The 26,295-nt window shown below is 54.3% G+C and overlaps 34 non-coding genes across 34 annotated transcripts; all 34 read right to left on the bottom strand.

The window, feature by feature from the left end:
* Window positions 1–454: 454 nt before the first annotated feature.
* On the bottom strand, window positions 455–618 carry LOC128480968 (U1 spliceosomal RNA). Its single transcript, XR_008350747.1, has one exon. It is a non-coding gene; the product is annotated as a U1 spliceosomal RNA (small nuclear RNA).
* Window positions 619–1,154: 536 nt separating this feature from the next.
* Window positions 1,155–1,370, bottom strand: LOC128475656 (small nucleolar RNA U3). Its single transcript, XR_008346706.1, has one exon. It is a non-coding gene; the product is annotated as a small nucleolar RNA U3 (small nucleolar RNA).
* A 612-nt stretch (window positions 1,371–1,982) lies between these two features.
* Window positions 1,983–2,146, bottom strand: LOC128480915 (U1 spliceosomal RNA). The gene has a single exon (XR_008350696.1). It is a non-coding gene; the product is annotated as a U1 spliceosomal RNA (small nuclear RNA).
* A 536-nt stretch (window positions 2,147–2,682) lies between these two features.
* LOC128475492 (small nucleolar RNA U3) lies at window positions 2,683–2,898 on the bottom strand. The gene has a single exon (XR_008346550.1). It is a non-coding gene; the product is annotated as a small nucleolar RNA U3 (small nucleolar RNA).
* A 612-nt stretch (window positions 2,899–3,510) lies between these two features.
* Window positions 3,511–3,674, bottom strand: LOC128480914 (U1 spliceosomal RNA). The gene has a single exon (XR_008350695.1). It is a non-coding gene; the product is annotated as a U1 spliceosomal RNA (small nuclear RNA).
* A 536-nt stretch (window positions 3,675–4,210) lies between these two features.
* On the bottom strand, window positions 4,211–4,426 carry LOC128475447 (small nucleolar RNA U3). Its single transcript, XR_008346507.1, has one exon. It is a non-coding gene; the product is annotated as a small nucleolar RNA U3 (small nucleolar RNA).
* Window positions 4,427–5,038: 612 nt separating this feature from the next.
* On the bottom strand, window positions 5,039–5,202 carry LOC128481050 (U1 spliceosomal RNA). Its single transcript, XR_008350824.1, has one exon. It is a non-coding gene; the product is annotated as a U1 spliceosomal RNA (small nuclear RNA).
* Window positions 5,203–5,738: 536 nt separating this feature from the next.
* LOC128475446 (small nucleolar RNA U3) lies at window positions 5,739–5,954 on the bottom strand. The gene has a single exon (XR_008346506.1). It is a non-coding gene; the product is annotated as a small nucleolar RNA U3 (small nucleolar RNA).
* Window positions 5,955–6,566: 612 nt separating this feature from the next.
* On the bottom strand, window positions 6,567–6,730 carry LOC128480965 (U1 spliceosomal RNA). The gene has a single exon (XR_008350744.1). It is a non-coding gene; the product is annotated as a U1 spliceosomal RNA (small nuclear RNA).
* Window positions 6,731–7,266: 536 nt separating this feature from the next.
* On the bottom strand, window positions 7,267–7,482 carry LOC128475445 (small nucleolar RNA U3). Its single transcript, XR_008346505.1, has one exon. It is a non-coding gene; the product is annotated as a small nucleolar RNA U3 (small nucleolar RNA).
* A 612-nt stretch (window positions 7,483–8,094) lies between these two features.
* On the bottom strand, window positions 8,095–8,258 carry LOC128481049 (U1 spliceosomal RNA). Its single transcript, XR_008350823.1, has one exon. It is a non-coding gene; the product is annotated as a U1 spliceosomal RNA (small nuclear RNA).
* A 536-nt stretch (window positions 8,259–8,794) lies between these two features.
* LOC128475509 (small nucleolar RNA U3) lies at window positions 8,795–9,010 on the bottom strand. Its single transcript, XR_008346566.1, has one exon. It is a non-coding gene; the product is annotated as a small nucleolar RNA U3 (small nucleolar RNA).
* A 612-nt stretch (window positions 9,011–9,622) lies between these two features.
* LOC128481046 (U1 spliceosomal RNA) lies at window positions 9,623–9,786 on the bottom strand. The gene has a single exon (XR_008350820.1). It is a non-coding gene; the product is annotated as a U1 spliceosomal RNA (small nuclear RNA).
* Window positions 9,787–10,322: 536 nt separating this feature from the next.
* LOC128475444 (small nucleolar RNA U3) lies at window positions 10,323–10,538 on the bottom strand. Its single transcript, XR_008346504.1, has one exon. It is a non-coding gene; the product is annotated as a small nucleolar RNA U3 (small nucleolar RNA).
* A 612-nt stretch (window positions 10,539–11,150) lies between these two features.
* LOC128480913 (U1 spliceosomal RNA) lies at window positions 11,151–11,314 on the bottom strand. Its single transcript, XR_008350694.1, has one exon. It is a non-coding gene; the product is annotated as a U1 spliceosomal RNA (small nuclear RNA).
* A 536-nt stretch (window positions 11,315–11,850) lies between these two features.
* On the bottom strand, window positions 11,851–12,066 carry LOC128475584 (small nucleolar RNA U3). The gene has a single exon (XR_008346638.1). It is a non-coding gene; the product is annotated as a small nucleolar RNA U3 (small nucleolar RNA).
* A 612-nt stretch (window positions 12,067–12,678) lies between these two features.
* Window positions 12,679–12,842, bottom strand: LOC128481045 (U1 spliceosomal RNA). Its single transcript, XR_008350819.1, has one exon. It is a non-coding gene; the product is annotated as a U1 spliceosomal RNA (small nuclear RNA).
* A 536-nt stretch (window positions 12,843–13,378) lies between these two features.
* On the bottom strand, window positions 13,379–13,594 carry LOC128475491 (small nucleolar RNA U3). Its single transcript, XR_008346549.1, has one exon. It is a non-coding gene; the product is annotated as a small nucleolar RNA U3 (small nucleolar RNA).
* Window positions 13,595–14,206: 612 nt separating this feature from the next.
* Window positions 14,207–14,370, bottom strand: LOC128480912 (U1 spliceosomal RNA). The gene has a single exon (XR_008350693.1). It is a non-coding gene; the product is annotated as a U1 spliceosomal RNA (small nuclear RNA).
* A 536-nt stretch (window positions 14,371–14,906) lies between these two features.
* LOC128475490 (small nucleolar RNA U3) lies at window positions 14,907–15,122 on the bottom strand. The gene has a single exon (XR_008346548.1). It is a non-coding gene; the product is annotated as a small nucleolar RNA U3 (small nucleolar RNA).
* Window positions 15,123–15,735: 613 nt separating this feature from the next.
* LOC128480911 (U1 spliceosomal RNA) lies at window positions 15,736–15,899 on the bottom strand. Its single transcript, XR_008350692.1, has one exon. It is a non-coding gene; the product is annotated as a U1 spliceosomal RNA (small nuclear RNA).
* Window positions 15,900–16,435: 536 nt separating this feature from the next.
* LOC128475583 (small nucleolar RNA U3) lies at window positions 16,436–16,651 on the bottom strand. Its single transcript, XR_008346637.1, has one exon. It is a non-coding gene; the product is annotated as a small nucleolar RNA U3 (small nucleolar RNA).
* Window positions 16,652–17,263: 612 nt separating this feature from the next.
* LOC128480910 (U1 spliceosomal RNA) lies at window positions 17,264–17,427 on the bottom strand. The gene has a single exon (XR_008350691.1). It is a non-coding gene; the product is annotated as a U1 spliceosomal RNA (small nuclear RNA).
* A 536-nt stretch (window positions 17,428–17,963) lies between these two features.
* LOC128475582 (small nucleolar RNA U3) lies at window positions 17,964–18,179 on the bottom strand. The gene has a single exon (XR_008346636.1). It is a non-coding gene; the product is annotated as a small nucleolar RNA U3 (small nucleolar RNA).
* Window positions 18,180–18,791: 612 nt separating this feature from the next.
* Window positions 18,792–18,955, bottom strand: LOC128480967 (U1 spliceosomal RNA). The gene has a single exon (XR_008350746.1). It is a non-coding gene; the product is annotated as a U1 spliceosomal RNA (small nuclear RNA).
* Window positions 18,956–19,491: 536 nt separating this feature from the next.
* On the bottom strand, window positions 19,492–19,707 carry LOC128475665 (small nucleolar RNA U3). The gene has a single exon (XR_008346715.1). It is a non-coding gene; the product is annotated as a small nucleolar RNA U3 (small nucleolar RNA).
* Window positions 19,708–20,319: 612 nt separating this feature from the next.
* Window positions 20,320–20,483, bottom strand: LOC128480978 (U1 spliceosomal RNA). The gene has a single exon (XR_008350757.1). It is a non-coding gene; the product is annotated as a U1 spliceosomal RNA (small nuclear RNA).
* A 536-nt stretch (window positions 20,484–21,019) lies between these two features.
* Window positions 21,020–21,235, bottom strand: LOC128475581 (small nucleolar RNA U3). The gene has a single exon (XR_008346635.1). It is a non-coding gene; the product is annotated as a small nucleolar RNA U3 (small nucleolar RNA).
* Window positions 21,236–21,847: 612 nt separating this feature from the next.
* On the bottom strand, window positions 21,848–22,011 carry LOC128480988 (U1 spliceosomal RNA). Its single transcript, XR_008350766.1, has one exon. It is a non-coding gene; the product is annotated as a U1 spliceosomal RNA (small nuclear RNA).
* A 536-nt stretch (window positions 22,012–22,547) lies between these two features.
* LOC128475580 (small nucleolar RNA U3) lies at window positions 22,548–22,763 on the bottom strand. Its single transcript, XR_008346634.1, has one exon. It is a non-coding gene; the product is annotated as a small nucleolar RNA U3 (small nucleolar RNA).
* A 612-nt stretch (window positions 22,764–23,375) lies between these two features.
* LOC128480909 (U1 spliceosomal RNA) lies at window positions 23,376–23,539 on the bottom strand. Its single transcript, XR_008350690.1, has one exon. It is a non-coding gene; the product is annotated as a U1 spliceosomal RNA (small nuclear RNA).
* Window positions 23,540–24,075: 536 nt separating this feature from the next.
* LOC128475489 (small nucleolar RNA U3) lies at window positions 24,076–24,291 on the bottom strand. Its single transcript, XR_008346547.1, has one exon. It is a non-coding gene; the product is annotated as a small nucleolar RNA U3 (small nucleolar RNA).
* Window positions 24,292–24,904: 613 nt separating this feature from the next.
* Window positions 24,905–25,068, bottom strand: LOC128481051 (U1 spliceosomal RNA). The gene has a single exon (XR_008350825.1). It is a non-coding gene; the product is annotated as a U1 spliceosomal RNA (small nuclear RNA).
* A 536-nt stretch (window positions 25,069–25,604) lies between these two features.
* Window positions 25,605–25,820, bottom strand: LOC128475443 (small nucleolar RNA U3). The gene has a single exon (XR_008346503.1). It is a non-coding gene; the product is annotated as a small nucleolar RNA U3 (small nucleolar RNA).
* Window positions 25,821–26,295: the final 475 nt, after the last annotated feature.

Raw genomic sequence — 26,295 nt, 5'->3', positions numbered from 1 at the left:
ACGCTTTTTCTTAGAGGTCAATGCGTGAAGTAGGCTAGATTGCGTTTATTCAACCACTGAACATACATTACATCCAAGGCAGGCTGCGAGGCAGCGCAGAACGGCAACATCAGCGGCTTGGCCGAGGACGCTCTGTGATGGCGTTTTTGCATGCTTTGGAAAAGCAAGAAGGAAAAAAAACCAACCAGAGAAGCGTGAGTGATGAGACCACACGTTTAAGATTTAAGACCTCCCAGGGGTGGGGCTTATGCAGATATATTGTCTCTGACGCAGGAGCAACACCTGACGAGGCCGCAAAGAGCCTGGGGCGGCACCCTTTTCCCTAACCATAACGGAGGCGCGCCTTAAGGCGCTAGAGCAGCCCCCTTAGGAGGCAGCGGCAAGGGCCACGCCTGGAGAACCACCAGCTGATACCGGAGATAATCCCCGGGCTCTATCGTTAAACCGGGATGATCAGGGGAAAGCGCAAACGCAGTCCCCCACTACCAGAAATTATGCAGTCGAGTTTCCCGCATTTGGGGAAATCGCAGGGGTCAGCACAGCCGGAGTGCAATGGCTGAGCCTCACCCTGGGAGAACCCCCTTCGTGATCAGGGTATCTCCCCTGCCAGGTAAGTATGAGTTGCCATAGGAGATGATGGGGGGCGCCACTTCCACACCCCTCGCTAAAGTCGTGGTGGGGGTTACTGCTCCAACACTCGGCTCTGTGCAGAACAGCTGCGTGGACAAGGTGCCTGCACACAGGAAATTCCTCATCGTTGCCCTTCAGGGAAAAGTCTTCCCGTGTTAAGCTGCGCTCGTAAAATCCAGCATTCCCAGAGCGCTTTGCAGCACAAAAATTTGCACGCGGTAGCACCGCCCATCAGCGGGACCTCGCGCCGGGGAAGGAGCATTTACCCCTTGGCGACCTTAACGCACGAGCCGGGCAACAGGACTTGGCTACCATTTGATGTTGGTACGCAGAACGTTTCCACGAAAGGCTCATGAAACATAGGCCACATTAAGCCCCTCGCGAGGCGTCTATCCTGTTAAGAGTAGGCCTGCCTCGAAAGCTAGTACGGTCGGCATAGAAGGAAGGCCCTCGAAAGAGGCCAACAAACACAATTAAGGCCGCATCCGCAGAAAGCACAGCTCGACGCGTCGCTACGAGAAGTAACCGCTCAGCTTGCGCGTTCCCCCTCCTAACCTGCCCTCGGGAAGAAAGGAACAGTCATCAAAAGCAACAGGCAGCCGTTAGCCACGGCGCTTGATACTCGCTTCGCGCTCAGGGGAACGCACGTGAGCTCTTCATCACGGTTACCGAGCCTGACCACTTCCGAGCACGTTTCTCCGGTCGGGCGCCATAGAAACGATCCCTGAAAGTATAGTCTTGACGTCCGCCCTGCGAGGGACACCGTCCCACCAAAAGGCATCGCTATATAGCTTGCAGCGACAAACTAAAGCTAAGACATTCGCACAACACCGAAAGAGAAGAAGACTTTGCAATGCATGAATCTTATGAAAACAAACAAAAAAAAAAACAATTCGTAACGCTTTTTCTTAGAAGTCAATGCGTGAAGTAGGCTAGATTGCGTTTATTCAACCACTGAACATACATTACATCCAAGGCAGGCTGCGAGGCAGCGCAGAACGGCAACATCAGCGGCTTGGCCGAGGACGCTCTGTGATGGCGTTTTTGCACGCTTTGGAAAAGCAAGAAGGAAAAAAAACCAACCAGAGAAGCGTGAGTGATGAGACCACACGTTTAAGATTTAAGACCTCCCAGGGGTGGGGCTTATGCAGATATATTGTCTCTGACGCAGGAGCAACACCTGACGAGGCCGCAAAGAGCCTGGGGCGGCACCCTTTTCCCTAACCATAACGGAGGCGCGCCTTAAGGCGCTAGAGCAGCCCCCTTAGGAGGCAGCGGCAAGGGCCACGCCTGGAGAACCACCAGCTGATACCGGAGATAATCCCCGGGCTCTATCGTTAAACCGGGATGATCAGGGGAAAGCGCGAACGCAGTCCCCCACTACCAGAAATTATGCAGTCGAGTTTCCCGCATTTGGGGAAATCGCAGGGGTCAGCACAGCCGGAGTGCAATGGCTGAGCCTCACCCTGGGAGAACCCCCTTCGTGATCAGGGTATCTCCCCTGCCAGGTAAGTATGAGTTGCCATAGGAGATGGTGGGGGGCGCCACTTCCACACCCCTCGCTAAAGTCGTGGTGGGGGTTACTGCTCCAACACTCGGCTCTGTGCAGAACAGCTGCGTGGACAAGGTGCCTGCACACAGGAAATTCCTCATCGTTGCCCTTCAGGGAAAAGTCTTCCCGTGTTAAGCTGCGCTCGTAAAATCCAGCATTCCCAGAGCGCTTTGCAGCACAAAAATTTGCACGCGGTAGCACCGCCCATCAGCGGGACCTCGCGCCGGGGAAGGAGCATTTACCCCTTGGCGACCTTAACGCACGAGCCGGGCAACAGGACTTGGCTACCATTTGATGTTGGTACGCAGAACGTTTCCACGAAAGGCTCATGAAACATAGGCCACATTAAGCCCCTCGCGAGGCGTCTATCCTGTTAAGAGTAGGCCTGCCTCGAAAGCTAGTACGGTCGGCATAGAAGGAAGGCCCTCGAAAGAGGCCAACAAACACAATTAAGGCCGCATCCGCAGAAAGCACAGCTCGACGCGTCGCTACGAGAAGTAACCGCTCAGCTTGCGCGTTCCCCCTCCTAACCTGCCCTCGGGAAGAAAGGAACAGTCATCAGAAGCAACAGGCAGCCGTTAGCCACGGCGCTTGATACTCGCTTCACGCTCAGGGGAACGCACGTGAGCTCTTCATCACGGTTACCGAGCCTGACCACTTCCGAGCACGTTTCTCCGGTCGGGCGCTATAGAAACGATCCCTGAAAGTATAGTCTTGACGTCCGCCCTGCGAGGGACACCGTCCCACCAAAAGGCATCGCTATATAGCTTGCAGCGACAAACTAAAGCTAAGACATTCGCACAACACCGAAAGAGAAGAAGACTTTGCAATGCATGAATCTTATGAAAACAAACAAAAAAAAAACCAATTCGTAACGCTTTTTCTTAGAGGTCAATGCGTGAAGTAGGCTAGATTGCGTTTATTCAACCACTGAACATACATTACATCCAAGGCAGGCTGCGAGGCAGCGCAGAACGGCAACATCAGCGGCTTGGCCGAGGACGCTCTGTGATGGCGTTTTTGCACGCTTTGGAAAAGCAAGAAGGAAAAAAAACCAACCAGAGAAGCGTGAGTGATGAGACCACACGTTTAAGATTTAAGACCTCCCAGGGGTGGGGCTTATGCAGATATATTGTCTCTGACGCAGGAGCAACACCTGACGAGGCCGCAAAGAGCCTGGGGCGGCACCCTTTTCCCTAACCATAACGGAGGCGCGCCTTAAGGCGCTAGAGCAGCCCCCTTAGGAGGCAGCGGCAAGGGCCACGCCTGGAGAACCACCAGCTGATACCGGAGATAATCCCCGGGCTCTATCGTTAAACCGGGATGATCAGGGGAAAGCGCGAACGCAGTCCCCCACTACCAGAAATTATGCAGTCGAGTTTCCCGCATTTGGGGAAATCGCAGGGGTCAGCACAGCCGGAGTGCAATGGCTGAGCCTCACCCTGGGAGAACCCCCTTCGTGATCAGGGTATCTCCCCTGCCAGGTAAGTATGAGTTGCCATAGGAGATGGTGGGGGTCGCCACTTCCACACCCCTCGCTAAAGTCGTGGTGGGGGTTACTGCTCCAACACTCGGCTCTGTGCAGAACAGCTGCGTGGACAAGGTGCCTGCACACAGGAAATTCCTCATCGTTGCCCTTCAGGGAAAAGTCTTCCCGTGTTAAGCTGCGCTCGTAAAATCCAGCATTCCCAGAGCGCTTTGCAGCACAAAAATTTGCACGCGGTAGCACCGCCCATCAGCGGGACCTCGCGCCGGGGAAGGAGCATTTACCCCTTGGCGACCTTAACGCACGAGCCGGGCAACAGGACTTGGCTACCATTTGATGTTGGTACGCAGAACGTTTCCACGAAAGGCTCATGAAACATAGGCCACATTAAGCCCCTCGCGAGGCGTCTATCCTGTTAAGAGTAGGCCTGCCTCGAAAGCTAGTACGGTCGGCATAGAAGGAAGGCCCTCGAAAGAGGCCAACAAACACAATTAAGGCCGCATCCGCAGAAAGCACAGCTCGACGCGTCGCTACGAGAAGTAACCGCTCAGCTTGCGCGTTCCCCCTCCTAACCTGCCCTCGGGAAGAAAGGAACAGTCATCAAAAGCAACAGGCAGCCGTTAGCCACGGCGCTTGATACTCGCTTCGCGCTCAGGGGAACGCACGTGAGCTCTTCATCACGGTTACCGAGCCTGACCACTTCCGAGCACGTTTCTCCGGTCGGGCGCTATAGAAACGATCCCTGAAAGTATAGTCTTGACGTCCGCCCTGCGAGGGACACCGTCCCACCAAAAGGCATCGCTATATAGCTTGCAGCGACAAACTAAAGCTAAGACATTCGCACAACACCGAAAGAGAAGAAGACTTTGCAATGCATGAATCTTATGAAAACAAACAAAAAAAAAACCAATTCGTAACGCTTTTTCTTAGAAGTCAATGCGTGAAGTAGGCTAGATTGCGTTTATTCAACCACTGAACATACATTACATCAAAGGCAGGCTGCGAGGCAGCGCAGAACGGCAACATCAGCGGCTTGGCCGAGGACGCTCTGTGATGGCGTTTTTGCACGCTTTGGAAAAGCAAGAAGGAAAAAAAACCAACCAGAGAAGCGTGAGTGATGAGACCACACGTTTAAGATTTAAGACCTCCCAGGGGTGGGGCTTATGCAGATACATTGTCTCTGACGCAGGAGCAACACCTGACGAGGCCGCAAAGAGCCTGGGGCGGCACCCTTTTCCCTAACCATAACGGAGGCGCGCCTTAAGGCGCTAGAGCAGCCCCCTTAGGAGGCAGCGGCAAGGGCCACGCCTGGAGAACCACCAGCTGATACCGGAGATAATCCCCGGGCTCTATCGTTAAACCGGGATGGTCAGGGGAAAGCGCGAACGCAGTCCCCCACTACCAGAAATTATGCAGTCGAGTTTCCCGCATTTGGGGAAATCGCAGGGGTCAGCACAGCCGGAGTGCAATGGCTGAGCCTCATCCTGGGAGAACCCCCTTCGTGATCAGGGTATCTCCCCTGCCAGGTAAGTATGAGTTGCCATAGGAGATGGTGGGGGGCGCCACTTCCACACCCCTCGCTAAAGTCGTGGTGGGGGTTACTGCTCCAACACTCGGCTCTGTGCAGAACAGCTGCGTGGACAAGGTGCCTGCACACAGGAAATTCCTCATCGTTGCCCTTCAGGGAAAAGTCTTCCCGTGTTAAGCTGCGCTCGTAAAATCCAGCATTCCCAGAGCGCTTTGCAGCACAAAAATTTGCACGCGGTAGCACCGCCCATCAGCGGGACCTCGCGCCGGGGAAGGAGCATTTACCCCTTGGCGACCTTAACGCACGAGCCGGGCAACAGGACTTGGCTACCATTTGATGTTGGTACGCAGAACGTTTCCACGAAAGGCTCATGAAACATAGGCCACATTAAGCCCCTCGCGAGGCGTCTATCCTGTTAAGAGTAGGCCTGCCTCGAAAGCTAGTACGGTCGGCATAGAAGGAAGGCCCTCGAAAGAGGCCAACAAACACAATTAAGGCCGCATCCGCAGAAAGCACAGCTCGACGCGTCGCTACGAGAAGTAACCGCTCAGCTTGCGCGTTCCCCCTCCTAACCTGCCCTCGGGAAGAAAGGAACAGTCATCAAAAGCAACAGGCAGCCGTTAGCCACGGCGCTTGATACTCGCTTCGCGCTCAGGGGAACGCACGTGAGCTCTTCATCACGGTTACCGAGCCTGACCACTTCCGAGCACGTTTCTCCGGTCGGGCGCTATAGAAACGATCCCTGAAAGTATAGTCTTGACGTCCGCCCTGCGAGGGACACCGTCCCACCAAAAGGCATCGCTATATAGCTTGCAGCGACAAACTAAAGCTAAGACATTCGCACAACACCGAAAGAGAAGAAGACTTTGCAATGCATGAATCTTATGAAAACAGACAAAAAAAAAACCAATTCGTAACGCTTTTTCTTAGAGGTCAATGCGTGAAGTAGGCTAGATTGCGTTTATTCAACCACTGAACATACATTACATCCAAGGCAGGCTGCGAGGCAGCGCAGAACGGCAACATCAGCGGCTTGGCCGAGGACGCTCTGTGATGGCGTTTTTGCACGCTTTGGAAAAGCAAGAAGGAAAAAAAACCAACCAGAGAAGCGTGAGTGATGAGACCACACGTTTAAGATTTAAGACCTCCCAGGGGTGGGGCTTATGCAGATACATTGTCTCTGACGCAGGAGCAACACCTGACGAGGCCGCAAAGAGCCTGGGGCAGCACCCTTTTCCCTAACCATAACGGAGGCGCGCCTTAAGGCGCTAGAGCAGCCCCCTTAGGAGGCAGCGGCAAGGGCCACGCCTGGAGAACCACCAGCTGATACCGGAGATAATCCCCGGGCTCTATCGTTAAACCGGGATGATCAGGGGAAAGCGCGAACGCAGTCCCCCACTACCAGAAATTATGCAGTCGAGTTTCCCGCATTTGGGGAAATCGCAGGGGTCAGCACAGCCGGAGTGCAATGGCTGAGCCTCACCCTGGGAGAACCCCCTTCCTGATCAGGGTATCTCCCCTGCCAGGTAAGTATGAGTTGCCATAGGAGATGGTGGGGGGCGCCACTTCCACACCCCTCGCTAAAGTCGTGGTGGGGGTTACTGCTCCAACACTCGGCTCTGTGCAGAACAGCTGCGTGGACAAGGTGCCTGCACACAGGAAATTCCTCATCGTTGCCCTTCAGGGAAAAGTCTTCCCGTGTTAAGCTGCGCTCGTAAAATCCAGCATTCCCAGAGCGCTTTGCAGCACAAAAATTTGCACGCGGTAGCACCGCCCATCAGCGGGACCTCGCGCCGGGGAAGGAGCATTTACCCCTTGGCGACCTTAACGCACGAGCCGGGCAACAGGACTTGGCTACCATTTGATGTTGGTACGCAGAACGTTTCCACGAAAGGCTCATGAAACATAGGCCACATTAAGCCCCTCGCGAGGCGTCTATCCTGTTAAGAGTAGGCCTGCCTCGAAAGCTAGTACGGTCGGCATAGAAGGAAGGCCCTCGAAAGAGGCCAACAAACACAATTAAGGCCGCATCCGCAGAAAGCACAGCTCGACGCGTCGCTACGAGAAGTAACCGCTCAGCTTGCGCGTTCCCCCTCCTAACCTGCCCTCGGGAAGAAAGGAACAGTCATCAAAAGCAACAGGCAGCCGTTAGCCACGGCGCTTGATACTCGCTTCGCGCTCAGGGGAACGCACGTGAGCTCTTCATCACGGTTACCGAGCCTGACCACTTCCGAGCACGTTTCTCCGGTCGGGCGCTATAGAAACGATCCCTGAAAGTATAGTCTTGACGTCCGCCCTGCGAGGGACACCGTCCCACCAAAAGGCATCGCTATATAGCTTGCAGCGACAAACTAAAGCTAAGACATTCGCACAACACCGAAAGAGAAGAAGACTTTGCAATGCATGAATCTTATGAAAACAAACAAAAAAAAAACCAATTCGTAACGCTTTTTCTTAGAAGTCAATGCGTGAAGTAGGCTAGATTGCGTTTATTCAACCACTGAACATACATTACATCCAAGGCAGGCTGCGAGGCAGCGCAGAACGGCAACATCAGCGGCTTGGCCGAGGACGCTCTGTGATGGCGTTTTTGCACGCTTTGGAAAAGCAAGAAGGAAAAAAAACCAACCAGAGAAGCGTGAGTGATGAGACCACACGTTTAAGATTTAAGACCTCCCAGGGGTGGGGCTTATGCAGATACATTGTCTCTGACGCAGGAGCAACACCTGACGAGGCCGCAAAGAGCCTGGGGCGGCACCCTTTTCCCTAACCATAACGGAGGCGCGCCTTAAGGCGCTAGAGCAGCCCCCTTAGGAGGCAGCGGCAAGGGCCCCGCCTGGAGAACCACCAGCTGATACCGGAGATAATCCCCGGGCTCTATCGTTAAACCGGGATGATCAGGGGAAAGCGCGAACGCAGTCCCCCACTACCAGAAATTATGCAGTCGAGTTTCCCGCATTTGGGGAAATCGCAGGGGTCAGCACAGCCGGAGTGCAATGGCTGAGCCTCATCCTGGGAGAACCCCCTTCGTGATCAGGGTATCTCCCCTGCCAGGTAAGTATGAGTTGCCATAGGAGATGGTGGGGGGCGCCACTTCCACACCCCTCGCTAAAGTCGTGGTGGGGGTTACTGCTCCAACACTCGGCTCTGTGCAGAACAGCTGCGTGGACAATGTGCCTGCACACAGGAAATTCCTCATCGTTGCCCTTCAGGGAAAAGTCTTCCCGTGTTAAGCTGCGCTCGTAAAATCCAGCATTCCCAGAGCGCTTTGCAGCACAAAAATTTGCACGCGGTAGCACCGCCCATCAGCGGGACCTCGCGCCGGGGAAGGAGCATTTACCCCTTGGCGACCTTAACGCACGAGCCGGGCAACAGGACTTGGCTACCATTTGATGTTGGTACGCAGAACGTTTCCACGAAAGGCTCATGAAACATAGGCCACATTAAGCCCCTCGCGAGGCGTCTATCCTGTTAAGAGTAGGCCTGCCTCGAAAGCTAGTACGGTCGGCATAGAAGGAAGGCCCTCGAAAGAGGCCAACAAACACAATTAAGGCCGCATCCGCAGAAAGCACAGCTCGACGCGTCGCTACGAGAAGTAACCGCTCAGCTTGCGCGTTCCCCCTCCTAACCTGCCCTCGGGAAGAAAGGAACAGTCATCAGAAGCAACAGGCAGCCGTTAGCCACGGCGCTTGATACTCGCTTCGCGCTCAGGGGAACGCACATGAGCTCTTCATCACGGTTACCGAGCCTGACCACTTCCGAGCACGTTTCTCCGGTCGGGCGCTATAGAAACGATCCCTGAAAGTATAGTCTTGACGTCCGCCCTGCGAGGGACACCGTCCCACCAAAAGGCATCGCTATATAGCTTGCAGCGACAAACTAAAGCTAAGACATTCGCACAACACCGAAAGAGAAGAAGACTTTGCAATGCATGAATCTTATGAAAACAAACAAAAAAAAAACCAATTCGTAACGCTTTTTCTTAGAGGTCAATGCGTGAAGTAGGCTAGATTGCGTTTATTCAACCACTGAACATACATTACATCCAAGGCAGGCTGCGAGGCAGCACAGAACGGCAACATCAGCGGCTTGGCCGAGGACGCTCTGTGATGGCGTTTTTGCACGCTTTGGAAAAGCAAGAAGGAAAAAAAACCAACCAGAGAAGCGTGAGTGATGAGACCACACGTTTAAGATTTAAGACCTCCCAGGGGTGGGGCTTATGCAGATATATTGTCTCTGACGCAGGAGCAACACCTGACGAGGCCGCAAAGAGCCTGGGGCGGCACCCTTTTCCCTAACCATAACGGAGGCGCGCCTTAAGGCGCTAGAGCAGCCCCCTTAGGAGGCAGCGGCAAGGGCCACGCCTGGAGAACCACCAGCTGATACCGAAGATAATCCCCGGGCTCTATCGTTAAACCGGGATGATCAGGGGTAAGCGCGAACGCAGTCCCCCACTACCAGAAATTATGCAGTCGAGTTTCCCGCATTTGGGGAAATCGCAGGGGTCAGCACAGCCGGAGTGCAATGGCTGAGCCTCACCCTGGGAAAACCCCCTTCGTGATCAGGGTATCTCCCCTGCCAGGTAAGTATGAGTTGCCATAGGAGATGGTGGGGGGCGCCACTTCCACACCCCTCGCTAAAGTCGTGGTGGGGGTTACTGCTCCAACACTCGGCTCTGTGCAGAACAGCTGCGTGGACAAGGTGCCTGCACACAGGAAATTCCTCATCGTTGCCCTTCAGGGAAAAGTCTTCCCGTGTTAAGCTGCGCTCGTAAAATCCAGCATTCCCAGAGCGCTTTGCAGCACAAAAATTTGCACGCGGTAGCACCGCCCATCAGCGGGACCTCGCGCCGGGGAAGGAGCATTTACCCCTTGGCGACCTTAACGCACGAGCCGGGCAACAGGACTTGGCTACCATTTGATGTTGGTACGCAGAACGTTTCCACGAAAGGCTCATGAAACATAGGCCACATTAAGCCCCTCGCGAGGCGTCTATCCTGTTAAGAGTAGGCCTGCCTCGAAAGCTAGTACGGTCGGCATAGAAGGAAGGCCCTCGAAAGAGGCCAACAAACACAATTAAGGCCGCATCCGCAGAAAGCACAGCTCGACGCGTCGCTACGAGAAGTAACCGCTCAGCTTGCGCGTTCCCCCTCCTAACCTGCCCTCGGGAAGAAAGGAACAGTCATCAAAAGCAACAGGCAGCCGTTAGCCACGGCGCTTGATACTCGCTTCGCGCTCAGGGGAACGCACGTGAGCTCTTCATCACGGTTACCGAGCCTGACCACTTCCGAGCACGTTTCTCCGGTCGGGCGCTATAGAAACGATCCCTGAAAGTATAGTCTTGACGTCCGCCCTGCGAGGGACACCGTCCCACCAAAAGGCATCGCTATATAGCTTGCAGCGACAAACTAAAGCTAAGACATTCGCACAACACCGAAAGAGAAGAAGACTTTGCAATGCATGAATCTTATGAAAACAAACAAAAAAAAAACCAATTCGTAACGCTTTTTCTTAGAAGTCAATGCGTGAAGTAGGCTAGATTGCGTTTATTCAACCACTGAACATACATTACATCCAAGGCAGGCTGCGAGGCAGCGCAGAACGGCAACATCAGCGGCTTGGCCGAGGACGCTCTGTGATGGCGTTTTTGCACGCTTTGGAAAAGCAAGAAGGAAAAAAAACCAACCAGAGAAGCGTGAGTGATGAGACCACACGTTTAAGATTTAAGACCTCCCAGGGGTGGGGCTTATGCAGATACATTGTCTCTGACGCAGGAGCAACACCTGACGAGGCCGCAAAGAGCCTGGGGCGGCACCCTTTTCCCTAACCATAACGGAGGCGCGCCTTAAGGCGCTAGAGCAGCCCCCTTAGGAGGCAGCGGCAAGGGCCACGCCTGGAGAACCACCAGCTGATACCAGAGATAATCCCCGGGCTCTATCGTTAAACCGGGATGATCAGGGGAAAGCGCGAACGCAGTCCCCCACTACCAGAAATTATGCAGTCGAGTTTCCCGCATTTGGGGAAATCGCAGGGGTCAGCACAGCCGGAGTGCAATGGCTGAGCCTCACCCTGGGAGAACCCCCTTCGTGATCAGGGTATCTCCCCTGCCAGGTAAGTATGAGTTGCCATAGGAGATGGTGGGGGGCGCCACTTCCACACCCCTCGCTAAAGTCGTGGTGGGGGTTACTGCTCCAACACTCGGCTCTGTGCAGAACAGCTGCGTGGACAAGGTGCCTGCACACAGGAAATTCCTCATCGTTGCCCTTCAGGGAAAAGTCTTCCCGTGTTAAGCTGCGCTCGTAAAATCCAGCATTCCCAGAGCGCTTTGCAGCACAAAAATTTGCACGCGGTAGCACCGCCCATCAGCGGGACCTCGCGCCGGGGAAGGAGCATTTACCCCTTGGCGACCTTAACGCACGAGCCGGGCAACAGGACTTGGCTACCATTTGATGTTGGTACGCAGAACGTTTCCACGAAAGGCTCATGAAACATAGGCCACATTAAGCCCCTCGCGAGGCGTCTATCCTGTTAAGAGTAGGCCTGCCTCGAAAGCTAGTACGGTCGGCATAGAAGGAAGGCCCTCGAAAGAGGCCAACAAACACAATTAAGGCCGCATCCGCAGAAAGCACAGCTCGACGCGTCGCTACGAGAAGTAACCGCTCAGCTTGCGCGTTCCCCCTCCTAACCTGCCCTCGGGAAGAAAGGAACAGTCATCAGAAGCAACAGGCAGCCGTTAGCCACGGCGCTTGATACTCGCTTCGCGCTCAGGGGAACGCACGTGAGCTCTTCATCACGGTTACCGAGCCTGACCACTTCCGAGCACGTTTCTCCGGTCGGGCGCTATAGAAACGATCCCTGAAAGTATAGTCTTGACGTCCGCCCTGCGAGGGACACCGTCCCACCAAAAGGCATCGCTATATAGCTTGCAGCGACAAACTAAAGCTAAGACATTCGCACAACACCGAAAGAGAAGAAGACTTTGCAATGCATGAATCTTATGAAAACAAACAAAAAAAAAACCAATTCGTAACGCTTTTTCTTAGAAGTCAATGCGTGAAGTAGGCTAGATTGCGTTTATTCAACCACTGAACATACATTACATCCAAGGCAGGCTGCGAGGCAGCGCAGAACGGCAACATCAGCGGCTTGGCCGAGGACGCTCTGTGATGGCGTTTTTGCACGCTTTGGAAAAGCAAGAAGGAAAAAAAACCAACCAGAGAAGCGTGAGTGATGAGACCACACGTTTAAGATTTAAGACCTCCCAGGGGTGGGGCTTATGCAGATATATTGTCTCTGACGCAGGAGCAACACCTGACGAGGCCGCAAAGAGCCTGGGGCGGCACCCTTTTCCCTAACCATAACGGAGGCGCGCCTTAAGGCGCTAGAGCAGCCCCCTTAGGAGGCAGCGGCAAGGGCCACGCCTGGAGAACCACCAGCTGATACCGGAGATAATCCCCGGGCTCTATCGTTAAACCGGGATGATCAGGGGAAAGCGCGAACGCAGTCCCCCAGTACCAGAAATTATGCAGTCGAGTTTCCCGCATTTGGGGAAATCGCAGGGGTCAGCACAGCCGGAGTGCAATGGCTGAGCCTCACCCTGGGAGAACCCCCTTCGTGATCAGGGTATCTCCCCTGCCAGGTAAGTATGAGTTGCCATAGGAGATGGTGGGGGGCGCCACTTCCACACCCCTCGCTAAAGTCGTGGTGGGGGTTACTGCTCCAACACTCGGCTCTGTGCAGAACAGCTGCGTGGACAAGGTGCCTGCACACAGGAAATTCCTCATCGTTGCCCTTCAGGGAAAAGTCTTCCCGTGTTAAGCTGCGCTCGTAAAATCCAGCATTCCCAGAGCGCTTTGCAGCACAAAAATTTGCACGCGGTAGCACCGCCCATCAGCGGGACCTCGCGCCGGGGAAGGAGCATTTACCCCTTGGCGACCTTAACGCACGAGCCGGGCAACAGGACTTGGCTACCATTTGATGTTGGTACGCAGAACGTTTCCACGAAAGGCTCATGAAACATAGGCCACATTAAGCCCCTCGCGAGGCGTCTATCCTGTTAAGAGTAGGCCTGCCTCGAAAGCTAGTACGGTCGGCATAGAAGGAAGGCCCTCGAAAGAGGCCAACAAACACAATTAAGGCCGCATCCGCAGAAAGCACAGCTCGACGCGTCGCTACGAGAAGTAACCGCTCAGCTTGCGCGTTCCCCCTCCTAACCTGCCCTCGGGAAGAAAGGAACAGTCATCAGAAGCAACAGGCAGCCGTTAGCCACGGCGCTTGATACTCGCTTCACGCTCAGGGGAACGCACGTGAGCTCTTCATCACGGTTACCGAGCCTGACCACTTCCGAGCACGTTTCTCCGGTCGGGCGCTATAGAAACGATCCCTGAAAGTATAGTCTTGACGTCCGCCCTGCGAGGGACACCGTCCCACCAAAAGGCATCGCTATATAGCTTGCAGCGACAAACTAAAGCTAAGACATTCGCACAACACCGAAAGAGAAGAAGACTTTGCAATGCATGAATCTTATGAAAACAAACAAAAAAAAAACCAATTCGTAACGCTTTTTCTTAGAGGTCAATGCGTGAAGTAGGCTAGATTGCGTTTATTCAACCACTGAACATACATTACATCCAAGGCAGGCTGCGAGGCAGCGCAGAACGGCAACATCAGCGGCTTGGCCGAGGACGCTCTGTGATGGCGTTTTTGCACGCTTTGGAAAAGCAAGAAGGAAAAAAAACCAACCAGAGAAGCGTGAGTGATGAGACCACACGTTTAAGATTTAAGACCTCCCAGGGGTGGGGCTTATGCAGATATATTGTCTCTGACGCAGGAGCAACACCTGACGAGGCCGCAAAGAGCCTGGGGCGGCACCCTTTTCCCTAACCATAACGGAGGCGCGCCTTAAGGCGCTAGAGCAGCCCCCTTAGGAGGCAGCGGCAAGGGCCACGCCTGGAGAACCACCAGCTGATACCGGAGATAATCCCCGGGCTCTATCGTTAAACCGGGATGATCAGGGGAAAGCGCGAACGCAGTCCCCCACTACCAGAAATTATGCAGTCGAGTTTCCCGCATTTGGGGAAATCGCAGGGGTCAGCACAGCCGGAGTGCAATGGCTGAGCCTCACCCTGGGAGAACCCCCTTCGTGATCAGGGTATCTCCCCTGCCAGGTAAGTATGAGTTGCCATAGGAGATGGTGGGGGGCGCCACTTCCACACCCCTCGCTAAAGTCGTGGTGGGGGTTACTGCTCCAACACTCGGCTCTGTGCAGAACAGCTGCGTGGACAAGGTGCCTGCACACAGGAAATTCCTCATCGTTGCCCTTCAGGGAAAAGTCTTCCCGTGTTAAGCTGCGCTCGTAAAATCCAGCATTCCCAGAGCGCTTTGCAGCACAAAAATTTGCACGCGGTAGCACCGCCCATCAGCGGGACCTCACGCCGGGGAAGGAGCATTTACCCCTTGGCGACCTTAACGCACGAGCCGGGCAACAGGACTTGGCTACCATTTGATGTTGGTACGCAGAACGTTTCCACGAAAGGCTCATGAAACATAGGCCACATTAAGCCCCTCGCGAGGCGTCTATCCTGTTAAGAGTAGGCCTGCCTCGAAAGCTAGTACGGTCGGCATAGAAGGAAGGCCCTCGAAAGAGGCCAACAAACACAATTAAGGCCGCATCCGCAGAAAGCACAGCTCGACGCGTCGCTACGAGAAGTAACCGCTCAGCTTGCGCGTTCCCCCTCCTAACCTGCCCTCGGGAAGAAAGGAACAGTCATCAGAAGCAACAGGCAGCCGTTAGCCACGGCGCTTGATACTCGCTTCACGCTCAGGGGAACGCACGTGAGCTCTTCATCACGGTTACCGAGCCTGACCACTTCCGAGCACGTTTCTCCGGTCGGGCGCTATAGAAACGATCCCTGAAAGTATAGTCTTGACGTCCGCCCTGCGAGGGACACCGTCCCACCAAAAGGCATCGCTATATAGCTTGCAGCGACAAACTAAAGCTAAGACATTCGCACAACACCGAAAGAGAAGAAGACTTTGCAATGCATGAATCTTATGAAAACAAACAAAAAAAAAAACCAATTCGTAACGCTTTTTCTTAGAGGTCAATGAGTGAAGTAGGCTAGATTGCGTTTATTCAACCACTGAACATACATTACATCCAAGGCAGGCTGCGAGGCAGCGCAGAACGGCAACATCAGCGGCTTGGCCGAGGACGCTCTGTGATGGCGTTTTTGCACGCTTTGGAAAAGCAAGAAGGAAAAAAAACCAACCAGAGAAGCGTGAGTGATGAGACCACACGTTTAAGATTTAAGACCTCCCAGGGGTGGGGCTTATGCAGATATATTGTCTCTGACGCAGGAGCAACACCTGACGAGGCCGCAAAGAGCCTGGGGCGGCACCCTTTTCCCTAACCATAACGGAGGCGCGCCTTAAGGCGCTAGAGCAGCCCCCTTAGGAGGCAGCGGCAAGGGCCACGCCTGGAGAACCACCAGCTGATACCGGAGATAATCCCCGGGCTCTATCGTTAAACCGGGATGATCAGGGGAAAGCGCGAACGCAGTCCCCCACTACCAGAAATTATGCAGTCGAGTTTCCCGCATTTGGGGAAATCGCAGGGGTCAGCACAGCCGGAGTGCAATGGCTGAGCCTCACCCTGGGAGAACCCCCTTCGTGATCAGGGTATCTCCCCTGCCAGGTAAGTATGAGTTGCCATAGGAGATGGTGGGGGGCGCCACTTCCACACCCCTCGCTAAAGTCGTGGTGGGGGTTACTGCTCCAACACTCGGCTCTGTGCAGAACAGCTGCGTGGACAAGGTGCCTGCACACAGGAAATTCCTCATCGTTGCCCTTCAGGGAAAAGTCTTCCCGTGTTAAGCTGCGCTCGTAAAATCCAGCATTCCCAGAGCGCTTTGCAGCACAAAAATTTGCACGCGGTAGCACCGCCCATCAGCGGGACCTCGCGCCGGGGAAGGAGCATTTACCCCTTGGCGACCTTAACGCACGAGCCGGGCAACAGGACTTGGCTACCATTTGATGTTGGTACGCAGAACGTTTCCACGAAAGGCTCATGAAACATAGGCCACATTAAGCCCCTCGCGAGGCGTCTATCCTGTTAAGAGTAGGCCTGCCTCGAAAGCTAGTACGGTCGGCATAGAAGGAAGGCCCTCGAAAGAGGCCAACAAACACAATTAAGGCCGCATCCGCAGAAAGCACAGCTCGACGCGTCGCTACGAGAAGTAACCGCTCAGCTTGCGCGTTCCCCCTCCTAACCTGCCCTCGGGAAGAAAGGAACAGTCATCAGAAGCAACAGGCAGCCGTTAGCCACGGCGCTTGATACTCGCTTCGCGCTCAGGGGAACGCACGTGAGCTCTTCATCACGGTTACCGAGCCTGACCACTTCCGAGCACGTTTCTCCGGTCGGGCGCTATAGAAACGATCCCTGAAAGTATAGTCTTGACGTCCGCCCTGCGAGGGACACCGTCCCACCAAAAGGCATCGCTATATAGCTTGCAGCGACAAACTAAAGCTAAGACATTCGCACAACACCGAAAGAGAAGAAGACTTTGCAATGCATGAATCTTATGAAAACAAACAAAAAAAAAACCAATTCGTAACGCTTTTTCTTAGAAGTCAATGCGTGAAGTAGGCTAGATTGCGTTTATTCAACCACTGAACATACATTACATCCAAGGCAGGCTGCGAGGCAGCGCAGAACGGCAACATCAGCGGCTTGGCCGAGGACGCTCTGTGATGGCGTTTTTGCACGCTTTGGAAAAGCAAGAAGGAAAAAAAACCAACCAGAGAAGCGTGAGTGATGAGACCACACGTTTAAGATTTAAGACCTCCCAGGGGTGGGGCTTATGCAGATACATTGTCTCTGACGCAGGAGCAACACCTGACGAGGCCGCAAAGAGCCTGGGGCGGCACCCTTTTCCCTAACCATAACGGAGGCGCGCCTTAAGGCGCTAGAGCAGTCCCCTTAGGAGGCAGCGGCAAGGGCCACGCCTGGAGAACCACCAGCTGATACCGGAGATAATCCCCGGGCTCTATCGTTAAACCGGGATGATCAGGGGAAAGCGCGAACGCAGTCCCCCACTACCAGAAATTATGCAGTCGAGTTTCCCGCATTTGGGGAAATCGCAGGGGTCAGCACAGCCGGAGTGCAATGGCTGAGCCTCACCCTGGGAGAACCCCCTTCGTGATCAGGGTATCTCCCCTGCCAGGTAAGTATGAGTTGCCATAGGAGATGGTGAGGGGCGCCACTTCCACACCCCTCGCTAAAGTCGTGGTGGGGGTTACTGCTCCAACACTCGGCTCTGTGCAGAACAGCTGCGTGGACAAGGTGCCTGCACACAGGAAATTCCTCATCGTTGCCCTTCAGGGAAAAGTCTTCCCGTGTTAAGCTGCGCTCGTAAAATCCAGCATTCCCAGAGCGCTTTGCAGCACAAAAATTTGCACGCGGTAGCACCGCCCATCAGCGGGACCTCGCGCCGGGGAAGGAGCATTTACCCCTTGGCGACCTTAACGCACGAGCCGGGCAACAGGACTTGGCTACCATTTGATGTTGGTACGCAGAACGTTTCCACGAAAGGCTCATGAAACATAGGCCACATTAAGCCCCTCGCGAGGCGTCTATCCTGTTAAGAGTAGGCCTGCCTCGAAAGCTAGTACGGTCGGCATAGAAGGAAGGCCCTCGAAAGAGGCCAACAAACACAATTAAGGCCGCATCCGCAGAAAGCACAGCTCGACGCGTCGCTACGAGAAGTAACCGCTCAGCTTGCGCGTTCCCCCTCCTAACCTGCCCTCGGGAAGAAAGGAACAGTCATCAGAAGCAACAGGCAGCCGTTAGCCACGGCGCTTGATACTCGCTTCGCGCTCAGGGGAACGCACGTGAGCTCTTCATCACGGTTACCGAGCCTGACCACTTCCGAGCACGTTTCTCCGGTCGGGCGCTATAGAAACGATCCCTGAAAGTATAGTCTTGACGTCCGCCCTGCGAGGGACACCGTCCCACCAAAAGGCATCGCTATATAGCTTGCAGCGACAAACGAAAGCTAAGACATTCGCACAACACCGAAAGAGAAGAAGACTTTGCAATGCATGAATCTTATGAAAACAAACAAAAAAAAAACCAATTCGTAACGCTTTTTCTTAGAAGTCAATGCGTGAAGTAGGCTAGATTGCGTTTATTCAACCACTGAACATACATTACATCCAAGGCAGGCTGCGAGGCAGCGCAGAACGGCAACATCAGCGGCTTGGCCGAGGACGCTCTGTGATGGCGTTTTTGCATGCTTTGGAAAAGCAAGAAGGAAAAAAAACCAACCAGAGAAGCGTGAGTGATGAGACCACACGTTTAAGATTTAAGACCTCCCAGGGGTGGGGCTTATGCAGATACATTGTCTCTGACGCAGGAGCAACACCTGACGAGGCCGCAAAGAGCCTGGGGCGGCACCCTTTTCCCTAACCATAACGGAGGCGCGCCTTAAGGCGCTAGAGCAGCCCCCTTAGGAGGCAGCGGCAAGGGCCACGCCTGGAGAACCACCAGCTGATACCGGAGATAATCCCCGGGCTCTATCGTTAAACCGGGATGATCAGGGGAAAGCGCAAACGCAGTCCCCCACTACCAGAAATTATGCAGTCGAGTTTCCCGCATTTGGGGAAATCGCAGGGGTCAGCACAGCCGGAGTGCAATGGCTGAGCCTCACCCTGGGAGAACCCCCTTCGTGATCAGGGTATCTCCCCTGCCAGGTAAGTATGAGTTGCCATAGGAGATGGTGGGGGGCGCCACTTCCACACCCCTCGCTAAAGTCGTGGTGGGGGTTACTGCTCCAACACTCGGCTCTGTGCAGAACAGCTGCGTGGACAAGGTGCCTGCACACAGGAAATTCCTCATCGTTGCCCTTCAGGGAAAAGTCTTCCCGTGTTAAGCTGCGCTCGTAAAATCCAGCATTCCCAGAGCGCTTTGCAGCACAAAAATTTGCACGCGGTAGCACCGCCCATCAGCGGGACCTCGCGCCGGGGAAGGAGCATTTACCCCTTGGCGACCTTAACGCACGAGCCGGGCAACAGGACTTGGCTACCATTTGATGTTGGTACGCAGAACGTTTCCACGAAAGGCTCATGAAACATAGGCCACATTAAGCCCCTCGCGAGGCGTCTATCCTGTTAAGAGTAGGCCTGCCTCGAAAGCTAGTACGGTCGGCATAGAAGGAAGGCCCTCGAAAGAGGCCAACAAACACAATTAAGGCCGCATCCGCAGAAAGCACAGCTCGACGCGTCGCTACGAGAAGTAACCGCTCAGCTTGCGCGTTCCCCCTCCTAACCTGCCCTCGGGAAGAAAGGAACAGTCATCAGAAGCAACAGGCAGCCGTTAGCCATGGCGCTTGATACTCGCTTCGCGCTCAGGGGAACGCACGTGAGCTCTTCATCACGGTTACCGAGCCTGACCACTTCCGAGCACGTTTCTCCGGTCGGGCGCTATAGAAACGATCCCTGAAAGTATAGTCTTGACGTCCGCCCTGCGAGGGACACCGTCCCACCAAAAGGCATCGCTATATAGCTTGCAGCGACAAACTAAAGCTAAGACATTCGCACAACACCGAAAGAGAAGAAGACTTTGCAATGCATGAATCTTATGAAAACAAACAAAAAAAAAACCAATTCGTAACGCTTTTTCTTAGAAGTCAATGCGTGAAGTAGGCTAGATTGCGTTTATTCAACCACTGAACATACATTACATCCAAGGCAGGCTGCGAGGCAGCGCAGAACGGCAACATCAGCGGCTTGGCCGAGGACGCTCTGTGATGGCGTTTTTGCACGCTTTGGAAAAGCAAGAAGGAAAAAAAACCAACCAGAGAAGCGTGAGTGATGAGACCACACGTTTAAGATTTAAGACCTCCCAGGGGTGGGGCTTATGCAGATACATTGTCTCTGACGCAGGAGCAACACCTGACGAGGCCGCAAAGAGCCTGGGGCGGCACCCTTTTCCCTAACCATAACGGAGGCGCGCCTTAAGGCGCTAGAGCAGCCCCCTTAGGAGGCAGCGGCAAGGGCCACGCCTGGAGAACCACCAGCTGATACCGGAGATAATCCCCGGGCTCTATCGTTAAACCGGGATGATCAGGGGAAAGCGCGAACGCAGTCCCCCACTACCAGAAATTATGCAGTCGAGTTTCCCGCATTTGGGGAAATCGCAGGGGTCAGCACAGCCGGAGTGCAATGGCTGAGCCTCACCCTGGGAGAACCCCCTTCGTGATCAGGGTATCTCCCCTGCCAAGTAAGTATGAGTTGCCATAGGAGATGGTGGGGGGCGCCACTTCCACACCCCTCGCTAAAGTCGTGGTGGGGGTTACTGCTCCAACACTCGGCTCTGTGCAGAACAGCTGCGTGGACAAGGTGCCTGCACACAGGAAATTCCTCATCGTTGCCCTTCAGGGAAAAGTCTTCCCGTGTTAAGCTGCGCTCGTAAAATCCAGCATTCCCAGAGCGCTTTGCAGCACAAAAATTTGCACGCGGTAGCACCGCCCATCAGCGGGACCTCGCGCCGGGGAAGGAGCATTTACCCCTTGGCGACCTTAACGCACGAGCCGGGCAACAGGACTTGGCTACCATTTGATGTTGGTACGCAGAACGTTTCCACGAAAGGCTCATGAAACATAGGCCACATTAAGCCCCTCGCGAGGCGTCTATCCTGTTAAGAGTAGGCCTGCCTCGAAAGCTAGTACGGTCGGCACAGAAGGAAGGCCCTCGAAAGAGGCCAACAAACACAATTAAGGCCGCATCCGCAGAAAGCACAGCTCGACGCGTCGCTACGAGAAGTAACCGCTCAGCTTGCGCGTTCCCCCTCCTAACCTGCCCTCGGGAAGAAAGGAACAGTCATCAGAAGCAACAGGCAGCCGTTAGCCACGGCGCTTGATACTCGCTTCGCGCTCAGGGGAACGCACGTGAGCTCTTCATCACGGTTACCGAGCCTGACCACTTCCGAGCACGTTTCTCCGGTCGGGCGCTATAGAAACGATCCCTGAAAGTATAGTCTTGACGTCCGCCCTGCGAGGGACACCGTCCCACCAAAAGGCATCGCTATATAGCTTGCAGCGACAAACTAAAGCTAAGACATTCGCACAACACCGAAAGAGAAGAAGACTTTGCAATGCATGAATCTTATGAAAACAAACAAAAAAAAAACCAATTCGTAACGCTTTTTCTTAGAGGTCAATGCGTGAAGTAGGCTAGATTGCGTTTATTCAACCACTGAACATACATTACATCCAAGGCAGGCTGCGAGGCAGCGCAGAACGGCAACATCAGCGGCTTGGCCGAGGACGCTCTGTGATGGCGTTTTTGCACGCTTTGGAAAAGCAAGAAGGAAAAAAAACCAACCAGAGAAGCGTGAGTGATGAGACCACACGTTTAAGATTTAAGACCTCCCAGGGGTGGGGCTTATGCAGATATATTGTCTCTGACGCAGGAGCAACACCTGACGAGGCCGCAAAGAGCCTGGGGCGGCACCCTTTTCCCTAACCATAACGGAGGCGCGCCTTAAGGCGCTAGAGCAGCCCCCTTAGGAGGCAGCGGCAAGGGCCACGCCTGGAGAACCACCAGCTGATACCGAAGATAATCCCCGGGCTCTATCGTTAAACCGGGATGATCAGGGGTAAGCGCGAACGCAGTCCCCCACTACCAGAAATTATGCAGTCGAGTTTCCCGCATTTGGGGAAATCGCAGGGGTCAGCACAGCCGGAGTGCAATGGCTGAGCCTCACCCTGGGAGAACCCCCTTCGTGATCAGGGTATCTCCCCTGCCAGGTAAGTATGAGTTGCCATAGGAGATGGTGGGGGGCGCCACTTCCACACCCCTCGCTAAAGTCGTGGTGGGGGTTACTGCTCCAACACTCGGCTCTGTGCAGAACAGCTGCGTGGACAAGGTGCCTGCACACAGGAAATTCCTCATCGTTGCCCTTCAGGGAAAAGTCTTCCCGTGTTAAGCTGCGCTCGTAAAATCCAGCATTCCCAGAGCGCTTTGCAGCACAAAAATTTGCACGCGGTAGCACCGCCCATCAGCGGGACCTCGCGCCGGGGAAGGAGCATTTACCCCTTGGCGACCTTAACGCACGAGCCGGGCAACAGGACTTGGCTACCATTTGATGTTGGTACGCAGAACGTTTCCACGAAAGGCTCATGAAACATAGGCCACATTAAGCCCCTCGCGAGGCGTCTATCCTGTTAAGAGTAGGCCTGCCTCGAAAGCTAGTACGGTCGGCATAGAAGGAAGGCCCTCGAAAGAGGCCAACAAACACAATTAAGGCCGCATCCGCAGAAAGCACAGCTCGACGCGTCGCTACGAGAAGTAACCGCTCAGCTTGCGCGTTCCCCCTCCTAACCTGCCCTCGGGAAGAAAGGAACAGTCATCAGAAGCAACAGGCAGCCGTTAGCCACGGCGCTTGATACTCGCTTCGCGCTCAGGGGAACGCACGTGAGCTCTTCATCACGGTTACCGAGCCTGACCACTTCCGAGCACGTTTCTCCGGTCGGGCGCTATAGAAACGATCCCTGAAAGTATAGTCTTGACGTCCGCCCTGCGAGGGACACCGTCCCACCAAAAGGCATCGCTATATAGCTTGCAGCGACAAACTAAAGCTAAGACATTCGCACAACACCGAAAGAGAAGAAGACTTTGCAATGCATGAATCTTATGAAAACAAACAAAAAAAAAACCAATTCGTAACGCTTTTTCTTAGAAGTCAATGCGTGAAGTAGGCTAGATTGCGTTTATTCAACCACTGAACATACATTACATCCAAGGCAGGCTGCGAGGCAGCGCAGAACGGCAACATCAGCGGCTTGGCCGAGGACGCTCTGTGATGGCGTTTTTGCACGCTTTGGAAAAGCAAGAAGGAAAAAAAACCAACCAGAGAAGCGTGAGTGATGAGACCACACGTTTAAGATTTAAGACCTCCCAGGGGTGGGGCTTATGCAGATATATTGTCTCTGACGCAGGAGCAACACCTGACGAGGCCGCAAAGAGCCTGGGGCGGCACCCTTTTCCCTAACCATAACGGAGGCGCGCCTTAAGGCGCTAGAGCAGCCCCCTTAGGAGGCAGCGGCAAGGGCCACGCCTGGAGAACCACCAGCTGATACCGGAGATAATCCCCGGGCTCTATCGTTAAACCGGGATGATCAGGGGAAAGCGCGAACGCAGTCCCCCACTACCAGAAATTATGCAGTCGAGTTTCCCGCATTTGGGGAAATCGCAGGGGTCAGCACAGCCGGAGTGCAATGGCTGAGCCTCACCCTGGGAGAACCCCCTTCGTGATCAGGGTATCTCCCCTGCCAGGTAAGTATGAGTTGCCATAGGAGATGGTGGGGGGCGCCACTTCCACACCCCTCGCTAAAGTCGTGGTGGGGGTTACTGCTCCAACACTCGGCTCTGTGCAGAACAGCTGCGTGGACAAGGTGCCTGCACACAGGAAATTCCTCATCGTTGCCCTTCAGGGAAAAGTCTTCCCGTGTTAAGCTGCGCTCGTAAAATCCAGCATTCCCAGAGCGCTTTGCAGCACAAAAATTTGCACGCGGTAGCACCGCCCATCAGCGGGACCTCGCGCCGGGGAAGGAGCATTTACCCCTTGGCGACCTTAACGCACGAGCCGGGCAACAGGACTTGGCTACCATTTGATGTTGGTACGCAGAACGTTTCCACGAAAGGCTCATGAAACATAGGCCACATTAAGCCCCTCGCGAGGCGTCTATCCTGTTAAGAGTAGGCCTGCCTCGAAAGCTAGTACGGTCGGCATAGAAGGAAGGCCCTCGAAAGAGGCCAACAAACACAATTAAGGCCGCATCCGCAGAAAGCACAGCTCGACGCGTCGCTACGAGAAGCAACCGCTCAGCTTGCGCGTTCCCCCTCCTAACCTGCCCTCGGGAAGAAAGGAACAGTCATCAGAAGCAACAGGCAGCCGTTAGCCACGGCGCTTGATACTCGCTTCACGCTCAGGGGAACGCACGTGAGCTCTTCATCACGGTTACCGAGCCTGACCACTTCCGAGCACGTTTCTCCGGTCGGGCGCTATAGAAACGATCCCTGAAAGTATAGTCTTGACGTCCGCCCTGCGAGGGACACCGTCCCACCAAAAGGCATCGCTATATAGCTTGCAGCGACAAACTAAAGCTAAGACATTCGCACAACACCGAAAGAGAAGAAGACTTTGCAATGCATGAATCTTATGAAAACAAACAAAAAAAAAAACCAATTCGTAACGCTTTTTCTTAGATGTCAAAGCGTGAAGTAGGCTAGATTGCGTTTATTCAACCACTGAACAAACATTACATCCAAGGCAGGCTGCGAGGCAGCGCAGAACGGCAACATCAGCGGCTTGGCCGAGGACGCTCTGTGATGGCGTTTTTGCACGCTTTGGAAAAGCAAGAAGGAAAAAAAACCAACCAGAGAAGCGTGAGTGATGAGACCACACGTTTAAGATTTAAGACCTCCCAGGGGTGGGGCTTATGCAGATATATTGTCTCTGACGCAGGAGCAACACCTGACGAGGCCGCAAAGAGCCTGGGGCGGCACCCTTTTCCCTAACCATAACGGAGGCGCGCCTTAAGGCGCTAGAGCAGCCCCCTTAGGAGGCAGCGGCAAGGGCCACGCCTGGAGAACCACCAGCTGATACCGGAGATAATCCCCGGGCTCTATCGTTAAACCGGGATGATCAGGGGAAAGCGCGAACGCAGTCCCCCACTACCAGAAATTATGCAGTCGAGTTTCTCGCATTTGGGGAAATCGCAGGGGTCAGCACAGCCGGAGTGCAATGGCTGAGCCTCACCCTGGGAGAACCCCCTTCGTGATCAGGGTATCTCCCCTGCCAGGTAAGTATGAGTTGCCATAGGAGATGGTGGGGGTCGCCACTTCCACACCCCTCGCTAAAGTCGTGGTGGGGGTTACTGCTCCAACACTCGGCTCTGTGCAGAACAGCTGCGTGGACAAGGTGCCTGCACACAGGAAATTCCTCATCGTTGCCCTTCAGGGAAAAGTCTTCCCGTGTTAAGCTGCGCTCGTAAAATCCAGCATTCCCAGAGCGCTTTGCAGCACAAAAATTTGCACGCGGTAGCACCGCCCATCAGCGGGACCTCGCGCCGGGGAAGGAGCATTTACCCCTTGGCGACCTTAACGCACGAGCCGGGCAACAGGACTTGGCTACCATTTGATGTTGGTACGCAGAACGTTTCCACGAAAGGCTCATGAAACATAGGCCACATTAAGCCCCTCGCGAGGCGTCTATCCTGTTAAGAGTAGGCCTGCCTCGAAAGCTAGTACGGTCGGCATAGAAGGAAGGCCCTCGAAAGAGGCCAACAAACACAATTAAGGCCGCATCCGCAGAAAGCACAGCTCGACGCGTCGCTACGAGAAGTAACCGCTCAGCTTGCGCGTTCCCCCTCCTAACCTGCCCTCGGGAAGAAAGGAACAGTCATCAAAAGCAACAGGCAGCCGTTAGCCACGGCGCTTGATACTCGCTTCGCGCTCAGGGGAACGCACGTGAGCTCTTCATCACGGTTACCGAGCCTGACCACTTCCGAGCACGTTTCTCCGGTCGGGCGCTATAGAAACGATCCCTGAAAGTATAGTCTTGACGTCCGCCCTGCGAGGGACACCGTCCCACCAAAAGGCATCGCTATATAGCTTGCAGCGACAAACTAAAGCTAAGACATTCGCACAACACCGAAAGAGAAGAAGACTTTGCAATGCATGAATCTTATGAAAACAAACAAAAAAAAAACCAATTCGTAACGCTTTTTCTTAGAGGTCAATGCGTGAAGTAGGCTAGATTGCGTTTATTCAACCACTGAACATACATTACATCCAAGGCAGGCTGCGAGGCAGCGCAGAACGGCAACATCAGCGGCTTGGCCGAGGACGCTCTGTGATGGCGTTTTTGCACGCTTTGGAAAAGCAAGAAGGAAAAAAAACCAACCAGAGAAGCGTGAGTGATGAGACCACACGTTTAAGATTTAAGACCTCCCAGGGGTGGGGCTTATGCAGATACATTGTCTCTGACGCAGGAGCAACACCTGACGAGGCCGCAAAGAGCCTGGGGCGGCACCCT

The sequence above is a fragment of the Spea bombifrons genome, chromosome 2 (assembly GCF_027358695.1).
Source record: "Spea bombifrons isolate aSpeBom1 chromosome 2, aSpeBom1.2.pri, whole genome shotgun sequence".
Lineage (NCBI taxonomy): Eukaryota > Metazoa > Chordata > Amphibia > Anura > Pelobatidae > Spea > Spea bombifrons.
The sequence above is the reverse complement of the archived record's forward strand: the minus strand, read 5'-3'. Positions and strand labels throughout refer to the sequence as shown.